This window comes from Bison bison, unplaced genomic scaffold (assembly GCF_000754665.1).
Source record: "Bison bison bison isolate TAMUID 2011002044 unplaced genomic scaffold, Bison_UMD1.0 scf7180017864518, whole genome shotgun sequence".
Classification (NCBI taxonomy): Eukaryota; Metazoa; Chordata; class Mammalia; order Artiodactyla; family Bovidae; genus Bison; species Bison bison.
The window spans coordinates 8,233,811-8,241,253 of NW_011495071.1; the positions used below are offsets into that span (position 1 = coordinate 8,233,811).

The 7,443-nt window shown below is 45.4% G+C and overlaps 1 long non-coding RNA gene across 1 annotated transcript in view; it reads right to left on the reverse strand.

Annotated features, from left to right (window-relative positions):
* Nucleotides 1-6,858, reverse strand: part of LOC104981376 — a 17,173-nt gene extending 10,315 nt beyond the window's left edge. The window contains exons 1-2 of the long non-coding RNA XR_824363.1: nt 6,741-6,858; nt 6,130-6,206 (exon numbers count right to left, since the gene is read on the reverse strand). This is a non-coding gene — a long non-coding RNA (uncharacterized LOC104981376). The remainder of the gene's footprint in view (nt 1-6,129; nt 6,207-6,740) is intronic.
* Nucleotides 6,859-7,443: the final 585 nt, after the last annotated feature.

The window sequence follows — 7,443 nt, forward strand, 5'->3', positions numbered from 1 at the left end:
GGTGAGAGCTGGACTGTGAAGAAGGCTGAGCGCCGAAGAATTGATGCTTTTGAATTGTGGTGTTGGAGAAGACTCTTGAGAGTCCCTTGGACTGCAAGGAGATCCAACCAGTCCATTCTGAAGGAGATCGGCCCTGGGATTTCTTTGGAAGGAATGATGCTAAAGCTGAAACTCCAGTACTTTGGCTACCTCATGCGAAGAGTTGACTCATTGGCAAAGACTCTGATGCTGGGAGGGATCGGGGGCAGGAGGAGAAGGGGACAACAGAGGATGAGATGGCTGGATGGCATCACTGACTTGATGGACGTGAGTCTCAGTGAACTCCGGGAGTTGGTGATGGATAGGGAGGCCCAGCGTGCTGTGATTCATGGGGTCGCAGAGTTGGACATGACTGAGCGACTGATCTGATCTGATCTGATCATTCAATTTCTTTCACCATTAATATTAACATGAGTCCTCCTTTAGTATGTGCTAAATTCTAGTTCAGGCATTCAACAAAATATTTTTAGCACCTAGTATGTGTGATACCTATACTGCGTGGGGGAAATGAAACAACCATGAATAAAAATATAGTCCTTCTTCTCATTCCCAGAGCTTATATAAATACTGAGGTATGTTTTTAGCTGTCTATTCTGTTCCACTGGTTTTTCTCTGAATTCTTGCTCCAGTGGCACAGTTGTTATCATTGTACTTGTTCATTGAACAGCTGTTAAGGGCTAAGCATTGTGCTAAGTGCTTTGCATCCAGCTGATACTCAATATTATAAGTTTGTAGAGAATGGATACCTGTACTGTGTATGGCTGAGTCCCTTTGCTGTCTACCTGAAACTATCACAACATTGTTAATTGACATGTGCTCAGTCATGCCAGACTCTTTGCCCATGGACTGTAGCTCTCCAGGCTCCTCTGTCCATGGGATTTCCCAGGTAAGAATACTGGAGTGGGTTTCAATTTCCTCCTCCAGGGGATCTTTCAGATCCAGGGATCACAGCATGTCTCTTGCATCTCCTGCATTGGTAGGTGAATTCTTTACACTGTGACAAAAAGTTAAAAAAACAAAAACAATACTCTAAATGGTATTCTTCTCCCCACTCTCCTAGATAAGGATATTGAGGCTACAGAATGTTAGAAATCTTTCCAAAGGTGACTATATTAGTCCATTCAGGCTGCTACAACAAAGCACTGCAATTTGTGTGGCTTAAGCAACAGAAATTAATTTTCTCACAGTTCTTGAAGCTGGAGAATCTAAGATCCAGGTTCTGACGGAATTTGGTTTCTGGTGAGGACTCTCCCCCTGGCTTGCTGATGACCTGCTTCTTGCTGTGTTCTCTTATGACCTCTCCTTCATTCTCAGGCATGGAGGGAGACAGACAGACAGGTCTCTTTCTGAGTGCAGTCACACTGGGGGTTAAGGCTTCGACATGTGAATTTTGGCGGGACACCATGCCACAACAGGGACATGTCCAGGAAGTGGTAGAAGTTGTAGTTGTTCAGTCGCTAAGTTGTGTATGACCTTTGCAACCTCATGGACTGCAGCATGCCAGGCTTCTCTGTCCTCCACTATCTCCTGAAGTTTGCTCAAGGAAAGAAACTCAAGGAAGTGGTAGAGCCAGATTCAATATCTGGTCTGCTTCCTCCAGAACCTGAATTCTTACTTATCACCCATTTCTCTCTGACAGGGCAAATCTCATCTCATTATTTTTATTTTCTTAAAAAAAAAAGTGCTATTCTTGGCCCTTTATTCTTTCACATGAATTTCACAAATCACTTTGACACATTCTGTGGTGGTAAGAACAGACGTCTTCACACCGCTGAGTCGCCCCATCCAGGAATGTGCTACGTGCTGTCTGTCAGGGAAGTCACGTGCTTGTCTTCATGCTGGTCTCGCACATATTTCTTGTCAGGGGGTTTTCTGAGGTTATTTTATTTTTAGTTTAGTGCTTCTCAAACTCTGATGTGCATACCATCACCTGGGAATCTTGAAAAGCAGACTCTGAGTCAGCAGGCCCAGGGCAGAGCCTAGGATTCTGCATTTCTAGCAAGCTCTGGGGTGATGCTGCTATGGTGCTGGGGCCTGCACGCTGATCACTGAGATTGTGGTTGTGCTATTTGGAACGGGATTATTTAATCTAATGTTTTAGAACCTGTTACTGTGATTCTCTAGAAAAGCTAATGATTTTTTATTTGGCCAGTTTTGCATATTCTTCCTTCCCAGAGTCTGCCAGGCTTGCTTGTTGCTGTGGAGACCAACTGGAGCTGCCAGGGTCAGGAAGAGGGTCTAGGGAGAGGGGACCATCACACTTATGCTAAAAAAGGATGTATGGCATCCATGCCTGGAAGTCTAGGTAACTGGGACCAGTTGCCTGGCAGCGGCCACCCTCCCACACGCACCTCTTGTGATATTACCCTTCCGTGTGATTTAGACTCAGACCCAGCAAATTGTAGAGAGTCCAGTAGGTGCTCAATGAATACCTGCTGGGTGAATGACTCTGGGGCAATCCTATGCCCTGCCCTCAATAAACTATGCTTGCTGATGGGGAAACTGAGGTCCAGAGGGAGGTCCTGTTTGAGCTGAATTGTGGGCCTGACGAGCATAAGAACTCAAGTTCTTGACCTCTACTCAGAGGTCCACCTTGCTCTTGGCCTGAGAGACATCAGAGAAGCTCAATCCAAGATCAGCACACAGAGCTGAGAAGAGGCCTTCAAGATCATCTCACCCAGGGCATCCTAACCAGAGATGTGTCAGAACCATCAAGTTCCTGGCTGGGCCTCACCCCAGAAGAGTCTTATTCAATAGGTCTGTTGTGGGCAATACAGACTCTGAACCGTCCCCAGGTGGGTGAATCAGGTATGGAGCCAGCTTGGGAACCACTGTCCTGACCCAATCCTCTTGTTTACTGAAGGGGAAACTGAGGCTGGGAAGGGAAGCAACTTGCTAATAGCCACACAGAACCATTCTGTAGGAATCACCTGAAGACCTGAGCTTTAGGAAGTTGGAACCATATCCAACCATGGGCTTCCTGATTGGGAGAGAGGGGAGGGGAAGGGTCTCAGGGTCCAAGGCTGCCTTGGCAGCTATACCTGGCATCCCATTTTTCCAAGCACAGTAACAAGTCAAAAGATGTTTGTGTGAGAGGAGGAAAGCCCGTTGTTTAAGGGCTTTAACTTGAGAAATGTTGGGGCTTGCCTTGTAGCTCGATCAGTGAAGAATCTGCCTGCAATGCAGGAGACCCTGGTTTGATTCCTGGGTTGGGAAGATTCCCTGGGAGAGGAAATGACAACCCATTCCAGTATTCCTGCCTGGGAAATCCCATGAACAGAGGAGCCTGGTGGGTTACAGTCCATGGAGTTGCAAGAATCAGACACACCTTAGTGACTAAACCACCACCATGGCAGGATGATTTTAAAAAGGCTGAGATCTCTCAAAGCAAAGAGTCAATGAGAGATTTCCTATCTCAGCTGTCACCAGTTAGCAAATTACTTAGCCCAAGCCTCAATTTCTCCACCTGTGCTCCTGACTAGAGCCCACCCACATAACCTAGAAGTTAAGTGCATGGTACTTAGAACCAGACTGGCTGGTTCAAATCCCAGTACTGCTGCTTTTTGGCTATGTGACTTTTGCCAAGTTGTTTCATCTCTTTATGCCTGAATTTCATCACTTGTAAAATGATGACAGGGCTTCCTTGGTGGCTCAGCGGTAAAGAATCTACCTGCAATGCAGGAGACACAGACTTTACGGGTTCAATCCCTGGGTCAGGAAGATCCCCTGGAGAAGGAAATGGTAACCCACTCCAGTATTCTTGCCTGGGAAATCCCATGAACAGAGGAGCCTAGTGGGCTACAGTTCATGGGGCCACAAAAGTTTGGGACGCAACTGAGCAACTAAACAACCACCCCGAAATAGTGACAATCATAGTAATTTCCTCAGAGGGTTTTGTCGTGAAGGTTAAATGAATGAATGCATTTCCCTGACCTCTGAACCTTGTGCCTTAAGCCAGAATCATTCATCTCTTCTGCCTACACTTACTACCTCTGCTTTAAATACTTCCTTCCAAATTTACATCTTGAGCTCCTTCCTCTCCTCTGATCTCTACATTTCTATACTCAGCTGCCTGGTGGACTACTCCTCTTGGACATCTAATAGACATCTTAAGCCTCACATGACCCACACTGAACTCTTCATCTCCCTCCCTAAACCTGATTTTTCCCAGGTTTTCTCTGTCTCAAGTAATGGCAACTCCACACTGCTACCTGCTCAGGCCAAAGCCCTTGGAGTCACCCATTAGCAAATTACATCAGCCCTTCCTTCAAAATACACCTGGAATCTGACCACTTACCACCTTCACTATAGCCACACTGGTTCATGTCACGGTCAGCTCTTACCTGGACTAATGAAATAGCTTCTTGGTGTCCCTGCTTTCATTTTTATTCTCCTCAAGCCTATTCTTTTTTGTTTTTTTTTTTTTATCCCCAAGTCTACTTAAAAAAAATTTTTTTTTAAATTTTCTTTTTGCTGTGCTAGGTCCTCATTTGCTGCACACGGGCTTCCTCTAGGTATGGTGTGCTGGCTTCTTACTGCAATAGCTTCTCTCGTTGCGGAGCACAGGCCCTAGGCACATGGGCTCAGTAGTTGCGGCTTGCGGGTTCTAGAGCTCGGGATCAGTGGTTGTGGTCCAGGGGCTTAGTTGCTCTGCAGCATGTGGGATCTTCCTTGACCAGGGATCGAACCCACGTCCCCTGCATTGGCAGGTGGATTCTTATCCATTACGCCACCAGGGAAGTCCCTCCAAGTCTATTCTTAACATAGCACCCAGGGTAAGCCTATTTTCTTGCCTAGAGAATCCCAGGGATGGCGGAGCCTGGTGGGCTGCCGTCTATGGGGTCAGACAGAGTAGGACACGACTGAAGCGACTTAGCAGCAGCAGCAGCAGCAGCAGCATAAAGGTCATATTATTATACTCTTCTGCCCCAAACTCTCCAGTACTTCCCAGCTCAGTGAAAAGTGAAAGTGTTAGTTGCTCAGCCATGTCAGACTCTTTGCGACCCCGTGGACTGTAGTCTGCTTTTGTCTGTGGAATTCTCCAGGCAAGAGTACTGGAGTGGGTAACTATTCCCTTCTCCAGAGGATCTTCCTGACCCAGGGATTGAACCTAGGTCTCCTGCACTGCAGGCAGATTCTTTACTGTCTGAGCCACCAGGGAAGCCTCCAAAAGTACTAACCAGGTCCCAAACCCGCTTAGCTTCTGAGGCCAGACGAGACCAGGCGCGTTCAGGGCTGTATGGTTGTAGACTCCCTGGTTAGAGTCAGACTCAAAGTCCTTGTTGGACCTATGAAGTTGTATACAATCTGGTCCCACCATCTCTGCTGTTATCTTCTTTACACTTTTCTCACTTTATTGCAGTCAGCCCAGCCTTTTACATGTTTCCACACCCCCGAATCTTTGTATTTGCTAGCAGAGGCCTGGAACATTTTTACCCCAAGTCATCCTCTTGGCTCACTCTTGTAACCTTCAAATCTTCACCCAAAAGTCCCCTTCTAAATGCTACGTATTTCCTGGCAGCTCCAGCCCTCCCTGTCTTCCTTTCCAGCTTTACCTTTTTTAATAGTACATGTGTCCTTCTCACAAACTATCTAATGCACCATCTAACTTTCTTATTTATTTTGCCTATTTTCTGCCTTTCACCTTTAGAAAGTAAGCTCTGTGAAGACTGGGATCCTTGTCTGTTTTGTTCACTGCTACATCCTAAAACAAAACCTGGCTTACAGTACTGAATACACTCCTGATAATAATTGTGAATACATTTAGTTAATATCTAGTCACTCTAATTATTCTTTTATCATTTTGGAAACAGTAAGAGTCTGGAAAAGAACAATCTTAAGCATTGACATTTCTTGCTAAAAATCTACAAACAATGTGCTAAATGAAAAGGCTACAAAATCACACAGATACTATGATTACAAATTTGCAAGATATGTAGAAGAAAAAGTTGCATTAGTTTTCATTGTAACATTACAAGGAATTTCTTGCTATTTTCCAATTTCATTTAAAATTGTCTCTAAAACAAAAGTTTGACTTACTGAAATAGGAACAACATGACATCCTTTACAGAAAAATGAATCAAAGCTTACCTTATCTTTTTGGCAGTACCTGGAACAGGTCTGGAGAGAAGGGAAAGCAGATTGTTGGTCTTGATCATAGGGATTTTCTGTAAATCATTTATAAAAATAACTGTAAAATAACCATATACAGTGTTCATATACTGTATAATTAGATTTAAAAAATAAGCCTGGAAGAAGACTCCTTAGAAAAAAAAAGTCTGGTCCATAGGGGAGACTCCAACATGAAACAAAACTCCCGTTCTTTAAGTCCCGAAACCAGGAGTGCAATTTCAGTTAAAAGACAGTGGGTTCGAGTCCCAATCTGAGTTTTGGCTGGGTTCAAGTCCCATCTGAGGTGTGATTGGGTTTGAGTCTCAGTGTGAGCGTACGGTTTCACAAGGCTCCTCTGGCCAGAGCAAGGCAGGTTTTGCTCCAGGGCGCACCCCCACGTGCCACATCCCGATGCCCTAGTCTCAGATTATAGGAAGGAGACCCTCAGCAGCCTCCTGTGCCGCCGGTCCGAGAACCTTCTGTGATGCGTTCCAAACTCGGCCCATCTCACAGGAGGAACTGGGCGCATGTGAAACCATGGAACCCAGACTAGGGCTTGAACCCATGATCTTTTAATTACAATCACTCACCTGGTCTGAGGCCTTAACAAAGCTCAGGTTCTTGATGTCTCATCACAGAAATAATGCAGTGAGAGACTGATAGGCAAGAAGTGGATTTATTTAGAGAGAAAGACTCCACAAAGTGTGGGCGAGAGGTACCAGGGTATGGGGTTGTCAGTTTTTATAAAGGTGGGTAATTTCATAGGCTAATGAGTGGGAGGAGTAGTCCAGCTATCTGGGGGGAAGGGGTGGGGATTTGCAGAATTGGGCCACCACCCACTTTTTGTCCTTTTATGGTTAGCTCAGGACTGTCACCTGTGGGTGGGTCATTCAGATGCTAATGTATTACAATGAGGATATAAAGAGGCTCAAGATCATGGATGTGAGAGATGGACCGTAAAGAAGGCTGAGTGCTTTCTTTGACGAATTGATGCTTTTGAGTTGTGCTGCTAGAGAAAACTCTTGAGAATCCTTTGGACAGCATGGAGATCAAACCAGTCAATCCTAAAGGAAATCAACCCTAAATATTCATTGGAAGGACTGATGCTGAAGCTGAAGCTCTAATACTTTGGCCACCTGATGCGAAGAGCTGACTCTGATCAGGAAAAGACCCTGATGCTGGGAAAGACTGAGGGCAGGAGGAAAAGGGATGCAATGGTTGGATAGCATCACTGACTCAATGGACAAGAATTTGAGCAAATTCTAGGACACAGTGAAGGAGAGGAAGCCTGGT